Genomic DNA, 18,245 nt, shown 5'->3' on the forward strand with positions numbered 1-18,245 from the left:
CCATCTTAGTCTTTTGGAAAAGCAGTATAGAGGGTAAGAGTTTAAGTACAGATGAACGATTCTTCTGTCTGCTGGCAGATAGAAAGTCTATTTTCAAATCTGCAGACATGAGTTTGCCATGGTGAGAATCTCTGGATGGTTGATGCAGAAGTCTGTGGTTGAGAACAGTTAGCAGGGTATTATGGAGACTCTGGAAAGGCAGAAAAGGTTTGATGTCTCATCAATACTGAAAGGTGGCAAATGAATTTGCTTAAATATCTGTAGGCCCTTTAGCTTGGCATCAAGTCTGGGCAAAGCAAAAGAATCTAAAACCAGGATTTGAGTCATGAAGAGCAGGACTGAAAATGATGTTAGTTTCCATAACTTTACAATGGAAAATAAAAGTCTGCTTTTGATTCTTTGAAACTACAGCTTTGGTTGTAAGTAGCATGTGGGTATAATACTTAAGTTGGCAGAAGCATTTCATTTAGGCTGATGGTCTGCACTAAAATGTGACACAGCAGAACAGGGTGTGTTAAATGTTTAACGCACGTGTTAAGATTTCAAGCAAAATGGCTTGTAGTAATCTGTGATGAATCACAGTGAGACGGGGGTGTTTCTCGAGGGTTTTCTGAATGGGTACGTACTCCACACTCTTCATTTACCTGTCAGCTTGAAGTGCAAAGCTACCGCTGCTAAAAAACATACACGTTTTTTTGCAGGTGACAAAAAACCCGGTAGAAAGACCAGAGGCCGCCCTCTGCCGCAGGGCAGCCGGGCCGGGACCCGGGGGTTGGCGTGGCACCGCTGTTGCCGCCGCGTCCCCGCCCTCTGGCGGCCGCTTTAAGTGCCCGCGGAGGTCACCGCGGGACTCGCCCCGGGCCAGCCCCGCTCGCGCCGCTCCAGCCAATCCCAGGCCCGTGCCCTTCCCGGGGCCAATCAGAGAGGGAAACTTTGGAGGCGGGAGGCCGGTCTCCGTGATGGACGGTGCCGCTGACCAATCACCGCCAAAGCCGGACGGCGGATGCATGGGCGCCGCACCCAATAGGTTCGCGGCCGAGGGGGTGGGCCCGGGCGCCGCGAGCCCCCGCCGGGCCGCCGGGGGAAGGAGGGAAAGATGGCGGAGTGAGGGGCGGAGGAGGCGGAGGGGCCGGGCCGCCCGCGGCCCCGCGGCTTCGGCCGCGCTCAGGTGAGTGCGGCGGGAGCAGCGGCCTGCCCAGCCCGACCCCTGGCGCCGGCTTCCTGATTGGGCTGGGGCCGGGCGCCCGCGCACCCGCCTCCCCGTCCCACCCCGTGATAGGGCTGGGCCCGGGCTCGTTCCGCGGGCCGGGCCGAGCGGTGGGAGCGGCTGCCCGCCCTCGCTGCACCGGCCCCGGGCGAGGAGCGGGACGGTGTCTGGGTGGGCGCGGACGCGGAACCGGGCCGGGCCGGGCCGACCCACCCGCCGCCCTGAAAAGTCTGGGCAACTTTGGAGCTGGGGGCGAGGGCGTCCTGCAGGTCTGGCAGCAGATGGCCGGGCGAGAGAGCCTGTGCCCTGCACAGCCGTGCCCCGCAGCCCGGTTGGGAACAGCTGCAGCTGGCAGCAGTGCGGGGAAGGGAAAACGAAATGTATTATCCGAAATGAGCCTTTGCATCTCCGGCTACAAACACAGCGCTGAATAGAGCTACTCGCTGTTAGTCGTGAGGTCTGTGTGCTGGGTGGATTCTGCTGATCTGAACGGTTATATCCTTTTCTGATGTCTCTAGTACTGACACAGGAGCGCACAAAGGGGATGGTGTCCGAGTCGTTTGACAAAACCAGAACGTACAAATAATCCACAGTGCAAAACAAGTTTTATGGAAAGTGGAGAGATTACAGTGGAATTTGTTTAGCGTTATGAATCCATGTGATAATAAGGTGAAAAAGACTTAAAACATGATGAAACCTGTGAAACTATTACTAAAGCCACTATCTCTTCCTTCCAGGTTAGTGTCATTCAGGTCAGCGGTGCCCTGAATTGTTCAAAATTGTCCGTGGTATTTTGTGCTATAGGATGTACTTTGTTTAAATTAAAAAAAAAAAAAAAAGAGAGAGGTGGGGACAAAACTTCTTACTGAAAGCATAAGAATTAGTGTCACTAGCATGAGATTTCCTATGTGCTTTAGTTAAAGCAGCTCTTTAAATCTCAAGTTTGTCATAGAATTGTGACTGCATTTTCAATGTGCATGTCAAGTAAAGTAAAGAATTGAAGTGGTTACATGAGAACAATAGCTTTAGGTCTTGTGAAGACACGGTGTGTTAGCTTGTATGACCTAAAAATGAAGTAGTTGTTTGTAAGTGGTGAAATAACTCAAAAGAAATATAAGCATGTTTGTTACAATTAGTTCTGAAAGCAGTAGCTGCTTATGAGAAAAATTTCCAAAGGAACATTTTACCAATTTTCATGTGCTGCATTACTCATGTAGCAACAGTAATAGCAGCTTAGGAGCAACATAACATTAAGGCACAGTATGCTGTTATTGATGAATATTCCTACTTATATATGTCTGTGTATGAATTATTAAAATATGCCAGGGGATTTGCCTTTGGCATACTACATATAAAGATAATTCTGCTTTATATTATCGTTAAAAGAATAATAACCAATCAGCTTGCTTTTGTGTGAAGTTGTATGCGATTTCAGCAGTGAGAAATAGATTTGGATTAATGTTTATTTTTAATTGCTTTCAATGCACAAGAGCTTTGAGAAGTAGTATCTTAAAAAAAAGGTTTTCTGTTACCCTGATATATGTTAATCAGCAATATGCACTGCTTTACGATCTTGCCCACAGTGCTGAGAGTCTGCAGTGTGAAAATCTGCATAAACAGGCTCTGCACCTCACGACGGTCACCTGTCATTCAGGGGTGTCAAAAATCGTGGGCCAGCTAAGGCTAAAAAAACCTGACCCGAGTCTGTGAAGAGTCTGGAGTATCTTTTGAACGCCTCCCACGTTCATTCTTAAAAACTAGAAAGGGAACAGTGTTTGAAGCCAGACCTGACATGCTGGAGGTTACATGAGTGTGAGGTGCTAAGGCCTGTGCAGTCTATGGAGGATTAAAAGAAAGAAGAGGATTTCTCTAAAATAGAATGTGAAGGAAGAGTTGTTTCTTTGCCTGAGCAGTATTCCAGGAGCACATTCCTACAGTGTATCACGGAATTGAAAGCTCATTTTTAAACAGTCTTTGGTATCTTCTTTGCTGCGGTAAGAAGTGCTGTTACAACGTTGTACCAACAATGTGGCAGATATCCATTGGAAACCTTGTTAAAGAGGAAAGTGGTTTTATTTAAAAATATAGAGTGAAACAAATCTCTGGCAGAATGTTTGCAGTGCCTGAGACATCTCTGCAGCTGCCAAGTGCCGTAGCAGGGGTGTGTAAGCTGTGCATTCAACAGTCTGGCAGTCTGTGTTGATAAGGGGCAGCAGCTGGCAGCTCCTTACTGTCTTCTGGCCTCTTCCTAGGCTGGCAGTCAGATATACCTTTGTTTACCCTTTTGGAGATGACTTTGGTCTCTGACTCTGGATTATCAGTTTTCTTTGTCTCCAAATCTGTGTGTCTTCTGAAATTGCCGCAGGATGTGCTGGGGTCTTGATGGCCTGCTAACCTGCGTGCTGTTAACACAAGCCCCTTTTGAGAGCCCAGTCCCTGCTCTGTTCCTTTTGGTTCCTCCACAGGAAGGCACTCCCGTTCTTTCTCCAGTCACACCAGTCTTAGGCTTTCTATCACAGTCGTTGCCCTTACCTCACAGATTAGATTTAGAAGCTGTTTCAAAGTTACCTAGAAAGTAGAAAGAGCATGAAGGCATGTAATTTTTTTTGCAGGACTGTGAGATACTTGTATTTTGTGTTTATGATTTAAGTTTTTGTCATTGTCAACTTTCCAGGTTAAATTTGACATTTTTAAGCCATGGGAAAGACCTCAGTGAACTTGTGATCTGTAGTGCTAATTTTGCTTTCTGTGTCTCTATAGGTCTCCATCATACTGAACTTTCAAGTTTTTGTGTTTTGGTCTTTATATAAACTGGTTTCTAGATCTTTTCTTCCTTACACACTTTTCAGGCTGTAGGGAAGAGAAATCATCTTCTGTGTCCCTGTTAATTTTGCTTATCTCCTGGAGCATTTGTGTATGTGTAAGAGACAAAGGTAATATTTTGGAAAGCCAGCTCTGATGGATCGGAGTTTTTGCTGAACAGTGTAATTAAACCTAAGGGTACCTTAAAACAGAGTGTGAGGGGTGGAGTGAAAGTTGGTTGTATAGCTGTACACTATATTTTAGTATAGTTTCCAATTCCAATGTGCTGATTATGTCAGAACACTGACTTTTTTCTCCCTCCACTGTTGCATTGGTAATAGAGTATTTTGATGTATATTAAAAGACAAATATTACAATTTTGCTGGTAAATTTATATGTGAGATATTTGTTCATCTCTTTTTGGCTTTGAAATTCCTGAAGTTAGGTGCCTGCATCCAGGAAGTTCTCTATCTGAATGTGAGATATAAAATTCATGGAGACTAACCTTTAGTTATGGTAGAGCAAAAAAATATGAATGGGCAATAAGTAAAAACTTAATAACAATAATATTTTCTGAAATTTTAACAGAAACGGATTAATGTAGGTAATGTTGAGTTTTAGAGTTATTTCTTGTTCCATATCGATTGATTGTGTGTTCAGTAAGGTATGAAACAAGAAAAATAGTATTTTTTTAATTTGTAATGTCCACTAGCTTTTATTTGAAGATTTGATATTGTCGCCATCAGTTTCAGTGCCTGCTAATGGTCAATAACCTTGATTTATATCCAGTTCCATCTACAAGTTCTCTTGGTACTACTGTGAAATCAGCTCCCACGTGGTAATCTATGAAAGTCAGCTAGAAAGTATAGCAAGCTGAGTAGGTAAAAACTGGGGCATTCAAACACAGTGAACTTGTAAAAATAAAGTTAAAAAAATAGGGTGAAGCCAATGAATTTCAGTGTTGGATGGACCATTCCTTTGCATGAGAAGTGTCACCTGCTGCTTTTTTTAAAATAAGATTTACTTTAGTTTAGTTGATTCATAGTTTTAGAATAAGTGAAAGAAAATCCAACTTTTCAAGGATTGCATTGGTTTCTATCATGACAAGAAAATTTGGGAGAGCTCTTGGTAACTGTTTCTTTTCAAATTAATTCTTTTGTGCATCATTTGCTGTTGGTTCCTCAGTCTCTCAAACTCACATAGTGCTTGAGGGTGGATTTAAGTTGGAAGGGTCAGCACTGACAACATGAGAATAGAGTAACTACACTAAAAGGGGGATTTTCTGATGACTGTGGTTTTTTTGAAGGTGCAGGTGCCTAGTACTTGCAGAAATGCTGTGTTGTGCAGGAGTGTGAAAGCTAGTAATATTTTGCTGAGGATACTGGGCATTTTTAATAATATATGTCTGTGTGATGAGATAGTTCTGCTTGTGGCAATCCATTAGTCCTTCAGTTAGGTTGTCGGCTCAGTCTCCTTGAGAGCAGTCATTATGCTTCCTTGCTACAGTGATTTGTTATTAACATGAAAAAGCTTCTTGCCTTACTGGAGACTAAATTGTGTCCATCTCAGTTCCTTTGAAACTGAAATGTGTGTCTGTTGATGATACCTTACCATAACAAGATTCATCTTCAAAATATGCACAATTAAAAAGTTGTTCCGGTCGTGGTGTATACTTAATGCTCCGGGTGTAGCTTGTCAAGCATGGGCTGTAGGCTGTTCTCAGTAAAGTAGAAACGAACAAATTCCAGGGAAAAAGGGAATTCTGTGCTGAGAAAACTACATTCTGTGGAATGAATGGTACACATGATTTTACTCCAGGAAGCAGAATGGTTTCTGAACAAAACCCTTTCAGACATGTTTTGGATATAAGCTTCTCCTCCCCAGTCTGTTTTTAGTTAAAGTTTGCCTGTCCTGGGTCTTCCATACTTGGGCCCAATTCTCTAGACTTTAACTAAAGGAGGGGGCTGGATATGATAATTTGAAAATTAACATCACCATGTCTTATGTAGGAAGTCTAAAATTGTTAACTGGTTTGCGGAAGGTACAGCTAATGTTTTGTGTCTTATGCAGATAATCATCTATGATCTCAAGAGCTTCCTAAATGCAAGTTTAATTTTATTTATTCATCTCTTTCTCTCTAAGCTCCCAGAAGTGAATGTGGATTGATTGAAAATAATGGTGAGTACAATTGTAAGGTCATTTAGGTAGTGAATATAACGTACTAAACTTGTCAGGTTTGTTGGTTTAGTTTCCTTTTCCCTGACCAAAGAAATATGTCACTGAGATTTTAGTTTTTTGTAGCATATTTTCAGAGAACTGAAATGTTGCCACAGTGTCAGCTTTCAGCTTGTGCTTTGCGTGCAAGAAGCATTGATCTAACTATTATATATTCTAATAAGAATAAATGCTTTTAGAATTATAAAATTCCTGTCCTGTGATGTTATTTGCTGAGAAACACTAATTGTGTCATTGTATTAACTTGGAGTAGTTATCTTAAAACTTTTATTTGTTGAACAGTAGGACTGGAAGAATGATAACATAATCAAATGTAAATTATCAAACAGAAAAAAGTACATTCAAAATTTCGAAGGATGACAATAAACCTCTGGAGCTTTGATTCCCCCCCCCAGTGAATCAAATTAAGATATTCTGGTATTTACGGTATGTAACAGAGTGCTATATTCTATTCTCAGCTCTGCCATGAACCTTTGGCGTGTTTTGTTGCAGCTCTCCAGATCTGTTTTTCCTCATCTTCATAACAAGAATAAGACTTTCCCAACAGTCTGAGCATGGATGGTCAACAAAATGATCAGCAGAAGTATTTGAGTGCCTCAGAGAGAAAGAGATGGTGCCATGTACTGTATTTCCATTTTCATGATCTTCTTACTGCTTCTAACATAGGAGCTGAAAATTGTCAGTGGAAGACTATTTCTGAACTTGATCAACCAAATGTTTAAGGTAATCAGAATAAGATAAGTACAGATAGGGAAAAGAGAGGAAGAGGTTAGTTATCCTCATGTTCTTGTACGTAAGAAAAAGAAACCAAAGAAAAAAATTCTGTTTTGCATCTCTCCTTTCAGTACATGAGAATGGTAATAAACATTTCTGGCACTATCTATGCAGGAGTGCACCCATGTTACCTTCCAACTTAAAGCCAAAAATATCGTGTCTCAAGAGTTGCTGTGGCCAGGGAATACTAGGTGAGTGTCACTGATGAAAGGCCAGGACATCAGTGACAAGCTACTAAAGTTTGTCTGTGCTGTGGATAAGTGGGGAGAAATAAGTAAAAGTAAGTACTTAATGTATGTGATCTTAAAATTGTCATAAATGTTTTTTGTCCTCTACAGCACTGGCAGTTTCATAAATAGGTGATAGTTCAGGATGTCTCTTTGAACTATGACCTGCTAGAGCAGAATATACTCTCTCTCTCTGCAGTGTGCATTCTGGTGCTTCCTCAAGGTTGTCATGCTCTATGTTGGAGACACAGTTAAGAAGCCCCATAGCTAATTAGCAGGGGTATATTTTTGGATGCATTGCTTCTCAGTAAGCATATAGTTCAGCACTTCTGAAGTATTTCCTTAGCCAGCTTGTGGACATCCACAGTCAGATATAAAGTCTTAGAGAGCAAAGGATTATTGCAGTTTGTGAAGCCAACTAATTTTGTCCATTAGAGTCAGACTTTTAAAGTAATGAAGTGGTGGGCATTTTAATGTTGAATATATTTTATTCTGATTCCTAAACTACCTTTCCTGTTTTTTTAATTTGGGATTCCAGATCCTATCCTGACATTCAAGGAGGTGGTCCTGTTACCTGCTCGTAGGCTGCAAGATGTGGATTTTTCTCTTCTAGCAAGCAAAAATCTGTCCTTCACTTCCATGGAGCTGAATGAACAAAGATCTGTCCACTTCCTGTTTCAGTCATCTCACCAAACATATGGTTCACCAGGTGACTTCTCCTACAGAAGTACCCCCACTGTTTTATCAAAACTCAAAAGCAGAGTAACAGAAATCAGCATTTGGTTTCCTGAAGAAATGTCTTCTGTACCAGCTCTTCATCCAGCTTTCTGCATTCTGTTTTAAAATGAGAAATACTTTGTAATCAGATGCAACTGGAAGCTGGTGTTCTTCACTGATATTTCCTTCTTCATTTTAGGAAGGTTATGTACTTTGCTGTGTCATATTGGATTTCCTAGCAGATAAAGTGTCTGCATGCATTACTGCGCCAGACTGACTTGACATATATGAGAAGTTGCATCAGGAAAAATTGCTCTGACATGAGGGGTAAACTTACCAAACAAATGGGGACATCCCATACAGGTATTTTCTAGTCCAGGACCCAGGCTTGACTTTGTAGATAGATGTCAAATCACATAAAGCAGCTAATGCACAAGAACAAATGCAGAATCACCTTGTCTATAGTGTGTAAATGCATTATCCCAGTCTGTGATCAAAATGTATATTTGCATGTGTAAATCTATGTAAGTGCTGGATATGAAGAGGTTTCACCAGAAGGAAAAATCACTCTGCACTATTTAATTTTTAGCAAAGAAAAATGAAGCTTTAAAGCCTTGAGCGTAACAGGATAATGATTAGCTTTACGTTAAATCATTCCCTCCCTCTGGCTTTTTATGAATCCTTAGCAGCAAAAGGAACAAAACCATTCTACAGTAGAAGAGATGGGGCAGAACATGTTTCTTTATTATAGAAATTAACTTCAGGTGGGATGAAGGAGACCATAAGTGTAAAGTTGTGGTTTATCCACCTGGCTTCCTTGACACAGTTTCAGCTTCTCATACTGCTGATGGAGTCAGCTTTCTGATTCTTTCGTGACTGAGAACTGAGAGGACCTGTATGTTTTCATTATCTAGGCAGAAATAGGCTGAAGAGAATGGAATGTTAGCCATGTAAGAGGGGTAAGTTGAGGTACAGCAGAAATACTTAGGATGGGCCTTTTTCTGGCTCTTCTCGTTCCTTCCCCAACTAAGGCACAATCTGTTGTTCTTATGTTTACACGAGATTCTTTGTCTACTTCATTTGTGCTTATATAGGATGTTTTCTGTCATTCTGAGATGGGAGCATATATTGTTTACGTGCTCCCTGCTATGGTATTGTTTATGGCAAGTAAGATTTCTTGGCAAAAAAACACCAGACCTGGGATGTGTATTGTATTCCACTTCAAATCTGAAGCTTTTCTTAGTGCACCTTATTCCAAGCTTGTGATTTAGAAAATGTGACTTACTTGCTTAAAATAATGTTTTCAAATCTGGATCAAATAAGGGTTATATAGCTTCTGTTGATATGTTGGGAGATACTAAAATGGTTGGGGAGATGTTTTAGATTTCTTGTTTTGTTCTGTTTTGCCTTTTAGAAAACTGCTGGAGAGAGCCAAACAGCCTGAAAATGGCCAAAAAAGCAAACAATTGAAATCCTTCTTAAATCTTAATAATAGCTTGCAAGGGCAGCATTCTAATATTTAAAATGTGGTGATATTTTATGGGACCAAGTTCCATAGCAGAGTGAGGACAAGTGTTGATGTTGATCCTAATCTTCAGAGTAATGTCTGTGTTTAGACTTGCTTTGTAACAATAAGATTTAGTGACAGCTTTACCCATTTTTTGTTTCCGTGAAGAAAAGAGCAGACATGTTATGTTAGCTAAAGGGTGGGGGGCAAGACACTGCGTCTCAAAATAATGCCAACTGTAATGAGCAGAGAGGTGCACTAAAATTGCGTGTAACATTGTGGTGAGCTCTGTGATAAGAGTTAACATTGATCTTGATGAGGCAACCATCAGCTTGGCCTGACTTCTTTTAAGAGCATAGGATTTCTTTGCTGAATATGGTCTGAATTTTCTGGCATTGGAGGAAACTAGAAAAGCACACTTCCTTTTAGGGCATCCTTATGTTGAAGCCAATAGGATTTAATGTAGATGTCTGTAGAAGCAGGATCCATCTCTAAGTGATGGAAAATACTGTCACTATCATAGGATTATAAGTGGTTGGGAAGTATCTGGTATAAGAAATGTCTCGGTTTAGATCTGGGAATTTTCTTCCTTCTGCCCCTACTTACCCTTCTGATGTCAGAGCTAGCAGTTGTTTCTTGCATAGCTTGATGACAAAATACTTGGGGAACAGGAAGGTATTTCTGTTTTCTGTGGACATGTACAGAAATTGTGAATTTGTCTGCCTACAGAGTAGACACTTCAAGCTCTTTAATTTCTTTTTCTTTAGGAATAACCCTCAATATTTTGTAATCACATTGTAACAAAAAAAAAAGATTTGCTGATTTTTCCTGACTCCTATTGATAACAATGTAGCAGCATTAGTTTTCAAGTTTAATTTTAGAACATCAGGATTTTATTAGGCTAATAATCTGTGGCTTTCACAGAAGTAATACTCCAATAGTGCATGCCCAGAAGACCCTAATTGCTGTACCTTCCTGGCCAGCACTTTTATAAAACTGCTGTTTTAGGAAATGCTGTTTCAGCCTACGTACTTTTTCTTGCTCCACTTTTTCTTTGTGTTTGTTGGAAATCTTCCCATGTGAAAGATTACAAAAACAAGGGGCACGTGCAATAGATCATATATATATATATACACATATATATATTTTAATACTTGTGGACAAAATGATGTTACAAGTTGTTTGAAAACAACAAAATCACCAATGTCTTCCATTTTGAGATGTGTATAGTTCCATAAGCATTAGTGCTTTGTAGCAAACTGTAGTGCCATGTTAGGATCAGTGCATGAGCCTAGTAGTATTTTTACAATTTCAGAGTGACAAATTTATTAGTAAACAGTGATGATAATGTAATTAACACTAGAAAGGATACAATAGAAATGTCACAAACATGGTCTAAACATGCAGTATCCTCCCTTTGACAATGGCAATGCTATCCTTAAAACCGGAATGCATTAACTTAATGGGCTGCATAGAATCATAGTTGACTTTTTGTTATTTGTCTGTCTGTCTAATTGCAATAGTAAGCTAGAGTACGCAAGCCTCCATCTCTATCAGTGGGATTCTTTTCTTTTTAGTCTTTGTTGGTATTTTCTTCCATGTGCAGCATTTTCAATGTTATTATTAGCCATCCCATTATATACTCAGAAAAGTATGAATATGCTAAGGAGTTTGTGTGCATTCTGTACACATCTCTGTTACCTTCAGATCATTTACAAAGTCTGTGGATTAATTTTTTTTTTCAGACTGACTATATGATTATTATAGCTAGTTAAACATTATCCTCATTATGTGATAAGTTAATGGTTGCAAAATGCAATGTACTAATTATATGTAGAAGACTTTTATCCATTATTGCAGGAATGGGGAACCTTTTTTGGCTGAAGTCCTATTGAATTTTACAATAACTTTGGTGGATCCTGCATTTACATACATCTTAATGTTAATAATAATAAGAAAGAATATAATAAGGTCAAAGGCTGTTGAAAAATGATGTTGCAGACTGTATCTGTGCAGCAGGCTATCTCTAGCCAGTGGATCAGAGATTCCCCACCCCTGTATTATTGAGAATTCACTATCCTGTATTTTAGGTAACTTCCAGTTTTGCTTTCCAGCTCTTGAGCTCAATTTTAATACCTTCTGTTTCTCCCTCTGCTTTTTTCAGAAGGAAAATTTAGACTGGGGAAGTCAAAATGACTTAGCAATCAATGGGCAGCTTGGACTGGTCAAATAGGGGACTGGTATTATTCTTGAGATGTGCAATGCTCTTTGGATGGCATCCTCTGATTTCCTAGGAATAAGTGTTGCTTTTCACCCATTTTCTCTCTTTTACAAGGACAAAATTCTTGTTCAACTTAGAGAGGATACTGCATCTTTTTTTCCTGAGACCTGCCTGTAAATGGCCATTGGGGGAGGGAGGGAATGGGTACTTGGTTTTGTAATTTTGGTATGATATCTCTACAGTAATTAATCAAGAAGCATGTAACTTCTGTGCAATGGCAGTAATCCATACAGAGTTGATGTATGTAACAGGGAAAAAGCCCCCAACAAAACCAAACAGACAACCCTCTGCATCTAATACATTTCCAAGAAAATTGGACAGATGGGCCATTTACAGCAGAGCTCTGGGGGACCTGTGCTGAGAGTCAGGTTCAATTCTAAATGGAAGTAGCTGTACCATTGAATAAAGTAGTTAGTTTAGTGCTTGGGAGAATCAATTGAAAAATACCTCTGAAACTGGAATGCAAAATAGCACAGTATGTAGGGGGAAGAATCCCTGATGCAAACAAAGCCATAAGATGATTTAATAAGAAAATAGGACTTTAGTAGCAATAACTGTTTTGCATGTGATAGTAAATAACTTGCATTAGCAAGACTGTACAGTAGAGTAAGTGGGTAATAACCAAATAAGTTTGTGGCGCTCTGTGCTGCAGGGACTTGTGTGAAGAGTCTTCCTGAGAAGAAGGGTGAATTCTTCTTATGTTCCTCTCATTGGAGGGAATTTGGCACTTGAATACAAAGTTAATGAATTTGATATATATATAAAAAAAGAAAAATTAGCTTTGTCACGTCTGAAGCACTGTCAATGAGTGCTAGGGGAAGAGCAGACAGTTCTTTTTGAAAGGATAGCTGAAGTTTCCCTGTATTTTTTTTTCTCTGAGAAGAAACTAAACCTTTCCAGGTACTGGACTGTAAAGAGAACCTCATTCTAGAAGCTTTTTTGTGGGAAGTCTGTTCTGTTGGGTTTTTTTCTTGTTTAAAAAGACCAATCTGAGATGGTCTTTAAATAAATAAAAAACAAACTAAAAAAATTAAAAAGCACTTGACACTCAAAACGTTTGTACATCCCAGGCACAACTGTAGAATTCTAAAAATGTTACTTTACAGCAAGAAATAATTCTAACCTTGCTAAACCTTGCTGTTTCAGACCATAGTTGATTTCTGTCGATGCCTGAACTTTTGCAGGGGCAAGTACTGTGAAGCCTCTGGTAACACAAAGGGTTATTGATCTACAGCTGTAGCCTCTGCACCCAGCAAAGTATTTGCTGTCAAAGGGTTACATAAAAGAGCCACAGGAGTTCTAAAGTGTTCCTAGTTTTCAGTCTATAGAGACAATATGGCCCAGCAGATAATAATGTATTCTGAACAGAATTATTTCATCAGAGGTTTAGATCTATCTGTCTGGATTTCTTCTGGAAAGCTAAAGTAATTTAGGCTGTGACTTAAAGCTGAATGGAAGCTTGTGGTTTTGAAAGCATGGAGGTGAACCAGTTTGGCTCTTCAGAAATTGATAATGGAACTGTGACAACTGTGAGCATTTTTAGCTTATAAAGTAACAAGCATGAGAATGTCTAAATTAAGTGTGGGCTAGTATGTAATATGCATATGAAAAGCTAATTGATCTGGAAGGCTGTAATCAGTATAAATTCCAGCTATTGAATTATTGATAAAATTGGAAGCCGGCCATAGGGGACCTTAATTTGATTGTTATCTGATTACATTAGAGAAATTATTCTGGTCTGTGGTCAGCAAGTACATTTACATAAAGTGAAATAATGAAAACACAGTCATGTTGGTACTTCAGAATTATAAACTTTGTGGTTCAACAGAATTCTTTAAGGGTATATCTGTTCAGAGAAGGGGGGAGGAAATCAAGACTGATGTAGCCAGACAAGCTATCTGCATATTCTTCCCAGTTCAGACTTTTTATAATGATCTGTATTCTATGGGCTACTAGACTAGAAATTACTATTCACAGCAAGGAAAGGAATCCCTTTGCCTTTCAACTTTTGTACAATGGCATGACTTTTCCTTCAACCTCCTTGATTTAACGGCTTCTAAACCTGAGTGGAAGTGTTAGATGCTACTACGCTTTGGTGTGGGATATCAAAGGTGTAGTGACTGGTACGGACATGCCTCCTTTAGCAGTATTAAACCCAGATGACTCAAGTATATGCTGTTTGCATATCCAGTAGTTCTGCTGAAGAAGGTCCAGCCAGTACGTGTGCAGGGAACTGCACCTTCAAGGATTGCACCTTTTGCAACTGAGGGTAATTGTCAAATTTAGGACAAAAAGAAAGTCTTGCAAAGACTTCTTGATAGTGAGTGAGAAGAAATTGTACTGAGCTTGAGGTCACTGACACTTGGGTTACATTATCAAGAGTTGGCAGCCTGCTTTTTTGGGCAGAAAAGGGAAAAATATTGAAGATAAGAACAGTTTTTGATGGATAACCAATCTGAGAAATTACTGCTTCCTGCATCCTTAGGAAACTGTCTGGTCTTCCTCCAAAACTAATAATCCTGCTTGTTGTTCAGGTACAAAGCTGCAGTCCAAGTTAGATTCCACTGAATTTCTTTTACAGAATGATCCAGCATTTTGCCCCTGTAGCACTTTGACTGGCACACAAAAGCCAACAGTTGAACCAGGGTGTCTAGTTTAACAGTGCAGAACACTAACCATGGATTCTGATGTCTGTTCCCTTTCAGTCTGCTCCACACTTTCTCCTGAGATTTAGAGAAGGTGTCAGTGTTCATGATGTCAGCAGAGTGTGTTTCTGTCTCTGAGCCTATGTACCAGGTTATAATATAGACAGATTGCCAAGACTTTACACCATCTAAAGTTAAAGATAAAAGGTAACTTACTGTTCAGTGTGTCCTATGTAAATCCTGTCTGTTTCTCTCCATTTCCCCTCCAAATGAGTGTGTTTGCAGGTCAAATATAAGGAGGCTAGTTTGTAACGCCTCAGGCATGAAGAACTGCATGGAGAAACTGAAGGAAAGCGGCACAGGCCCACAAACCAAACCTTAGAGCTAGTATTCTAATTATGCATGAATCAAAATGTCTAGTGTAACGTAGTTATTACCAGTAAATTGAGATATGCATTTATACATAATGAAGCAATAGGAATTAATATACCAATAGCTTGAACTTCCTGCTTTGATTCTCAAATTTTGGGTTTTTTTAGAGAATGTGCTGCCTCTGTAGAGAAAGAGGCAGAATGTATAGATAGGGACAGAAGCATGGCACCAAAACTGTAAATCAGGAACTAGGATCAGCAGAACTCGCCTTTATAACCTCTTGTCTGGTTCATATTAGTGTCCTGAGCATGTAAAAAGCAGGGCATGAACTAAGCATGTTTAGGGGCGAGATGAGGTTTCTCACCTGCTGCAGCTGTAGCAAGGAAAAGGGTGCAGAGTTTCTTACAAGGTGCAGGGAGGAGCAACTGGTGGGAAAGAAAAAAAACAAAGCTACAAAACAACACAGAAAAACCCACCAACAGAAAAACTCCAACAAACCTCCAAACCAACAAACAAGCAACGGAAACCACAGACTCAAATTGAGTGTAGTATTTGCCAGACAGTAGGTAATAAGCTTGGATGTGGTGAGAGAAATTATTTGGAGAAGACTGAAATTAATAAGCACAGTACATATTTTTCAGGTGTTGAATAGCTTTTTAATAGACAGTATTTTCAGGTAACTCTAGCCACATAGGCAGCTGTACTGAAGCATACTGGTACCAGCCAGCAATAATGGCACCTGCAGGAATGAACCTGAAAATACTGGTAATCTTGTATATTTTTTAAGTTCTTTAAAGAGATTTTTAAAAACAGAAAATGAGGTTTAATCACTGAAGGTCTTTATCTTCTGCAACACAGGTTGCAATTGTCTTTTTTCTTTATTTCGCTTATTAAATAAAAGGGAATTTGGTTGCCATCTTTCTGTAAACTCTTAGTGCGTTCTCTGTAATATTTCGCAAATCTTAGTGGATAACGCAGTCAATTCTGCTGGCAGTTTGAAAATAAGAGAATGTGTGGCATAACCTACATCACTAATACTTTTCCAAGTTTAAACTTGTAATGAAACATGTAGAATACTAGCTTGTTATTGCAGAATTCCATACTTCTAGCTTAGCTTAATTTTGTAAGTGGGCTTAACTTGTGCAGAACACTTCTCCATGTACAGAGGCTCAGTCCTCTTTCTTAAATAGAAAGAAGTGTCTTGGCAGAAGAAATTATATGTCAAGTTAACTCCTATTCATACTTCATAGCCAACCATTCATGTAGCACCGTAATTTGGGTTTAAAACAGGGGTTGCTATTTTCTCATGAATACTCTTTCTAGATGTATAAGAATTGCCAAACGAAGATAGGACTATTATAAGAGAAGATAACTATTTTATGGTATCAGAAGTTAGACAAAATGAAATCCTTTGAGCCAACTTCTTCAAGCAACAACTAAATTTGTAAGACAAATTTAGCCCAGTGGTTAACCATGGTCATTCTTAAGTCTTTAGAACACTATGCATGGTTTTAAATACTGTCAATTTTTTTTGTGATGAGTAAGCCATTGTATCCTTTGTATTTCCCTTCAGTATAACCTGGGGAATAAGCTACTTTAGGATGTCAGTGAAGTTATCCTCCTTTTGGAAAGCATAACAGCAAAGGAGAAGTTTTGAATATAAATTCATTTAAAATTACCTTAATACTTAAAACAAGCTAGAAAATACTTAGACTGAACTTCTGATGGCATTCTTACATGGATTAGTGGAGGAAATTATTGGTGTAACTAGGAACTGTGTACTCCCATTGCACGTGTTACAAGGTAACAGTGAAAGAATGTCTCCCTGCAAATTCTGATGTTTTTCCAAAAGGCAGCTTGCTTTTATATCTATGCATCTTTGAGGATTTCAAGATAAGAATTTATTCTTTTGACACTGTAAAGAGGAACTGTTTAAAAATGAACTTGGAAACTCTGCACCTGTATACAAATTTTTTTAGCAATAAAGCAGCACAGGCTGAGAATGCACTAAAACTGGATGTGTCATCTGTTCAGAAGACAAATTAACCAACTTACTACACACTGCACTCCACTTCTGAGGTGTTTGCACTTGCTGTATCTTTGTCAAAACTTAACAATTTGAGCTGAACTGATATATGCTGGATATCTGCTTTAGGGCCAGCTGTTCCAGCAGATTTCAAGCACGAGAGCCTCTGACTTGGAAGGCAACTAAACAAAAATTGCATAAGATGAGTAAATTACCAGTTAAAAGCTTCAAGGGTTGTTTTAGAGGGTAGCAGAACCCTATGTTGCTTGTATAGATGGCCTAGAAGTAATAAGCCGCTCAGGTAACTGTTTTATATACACGGATTGTTTATTGTTTTGATAACTACATTTCTGAAAAATTTCTTCTGTGGTTGGCTTGTCACAACCTGCAGGGAAGCACTACTTTCCTTGCAGTTGCTGCTGCAAGCAGTTTTGGGAACTGCTCTAATGCAGCAGTAGGACACCACCTCATCAGGACTACCAGAGAAGTCTTTCAATGCTGCCAGCAGCTTTCCAAAATCTGTTGTGGATTGCTGACCCTTCTGCTACCTTATGGAAGATTCACAGTATGATTGTTACTTCAATTGCCTGTTCAACCAGTGTTTCATTTTCTATTGGGTTTTATCTGTGGATGCCAGAGAAGACAGCTGCTGAGTAGCTAACATAAGAAGGCCTGAGCTTGAGACTTGCTTTCTAAGTGGTTGTTATTTATTTAAACAGAGAATCCATCCCTTGCAAGCCAGACTGGCCCTGGCTGCACTGAAGGCTAGAACACATCTCAAGATGCCTAGGCACAGGAGATAAGACTCGACTCTAGAATAACAAAAACATTTATTCACTAATCAATTTCAGATTAAAAGGAATTTGAATCTGGGACAGGCTGTGGGATCAAATACTGACTCTTTCACGAATAACTTTATAAGCATCACTTAAATCAAAATGCATCCATAGGTTTAACTTGGTATCTCAGTAAATGTTCATCTCAAATTACTGAAGATAATGTATTTATTTTACACAGCTTGTATCTTAAAACAGAATTTACCTAGAGGTCCTCCCAGTTCAAAAGATTACAGAAATGTAGTTTAAAAAATTAACAGTTATTATTTAGCACATATTCATTATTTGTTTAAATTCATGCTAAGTAATATAATTCGAGGAACCATTCATTAAATGCTTCATAACAACCCAGGACTCAAGCAAGATAAACTGATGTTTTTTCATGCAAACACAATCAAAGAAAAAGAAGTAGGCCTATGACTCATGATATTGGCAATGATTTGCACAATATGAATTTCTGAATGTCAGCTTCCAGCAAACAAGAATGAGGCATAAAGATACTCTGTGTCCCAGTAACAAAGGGTAAGCAGTGCTCCTTCTTTTTCATCAAATTATTTTCCAATGTTTGGAAATAAGCAGAACCCATTCAAAATAGAGAGAAATGCCAATTAGGTGT

At 39.4% G+C, this 18,245-nt stretch overlaps 1 long non-coding RNA gene across 6 annotated transcripts; it reads left to right on the forward strand.

Moving 5' to 3' along the window:
• The first annotated feature begins 1,066 nt into the window (after positions 1 to 1,066).
• LOC113979037 lies at positions 1,067 to 16,780 on the forward strand. 6 transcript variants are annotated; one of them, XR_003537698.1, is made up of 5 exons: positions 1,067 to 1,168; positions 4,057 to 4,140; positions 6,152 to 6,187; positions 6,737 to 6,967; positions 7,784 to 16,780. It is a non-coding gene; the product is annotated as an uncharacterized LOC113979037 (long non-coding RNA). The 6 variants fall into 6 exon arrangements; XR_003537699.1 differs by lacking the exon at positions 1,067 to 1,168 and adding an exon at positions 1,706 to 1,944; XR_003537697.1 differs by lacking the exon at positions 4,057 to 4,140 and having other exon boundaries at positions 1,077 to 1,168.
• The last annotated feature ends 1,465 nt before the right edge of the window (positions 16,781 to 18,245 follow it).

Source organism: Neopelma chrysocephalum, unplaced genomic scaffold, assembly GCF_003984885.1.
Source record: "Neopelma chrysocephalum unplaced genomic scaffold, ASM398488v2 Primary Assembly neopelma1_24, whole genome shotgun sequence".
Classification (NCBI taxonomy): domain Eukaryota; kingdom Metazoa; phylum Chordata; class Aves; order Passeriformes; family Pipridae; genus Neopelma; species Neopelma chrysocephalum.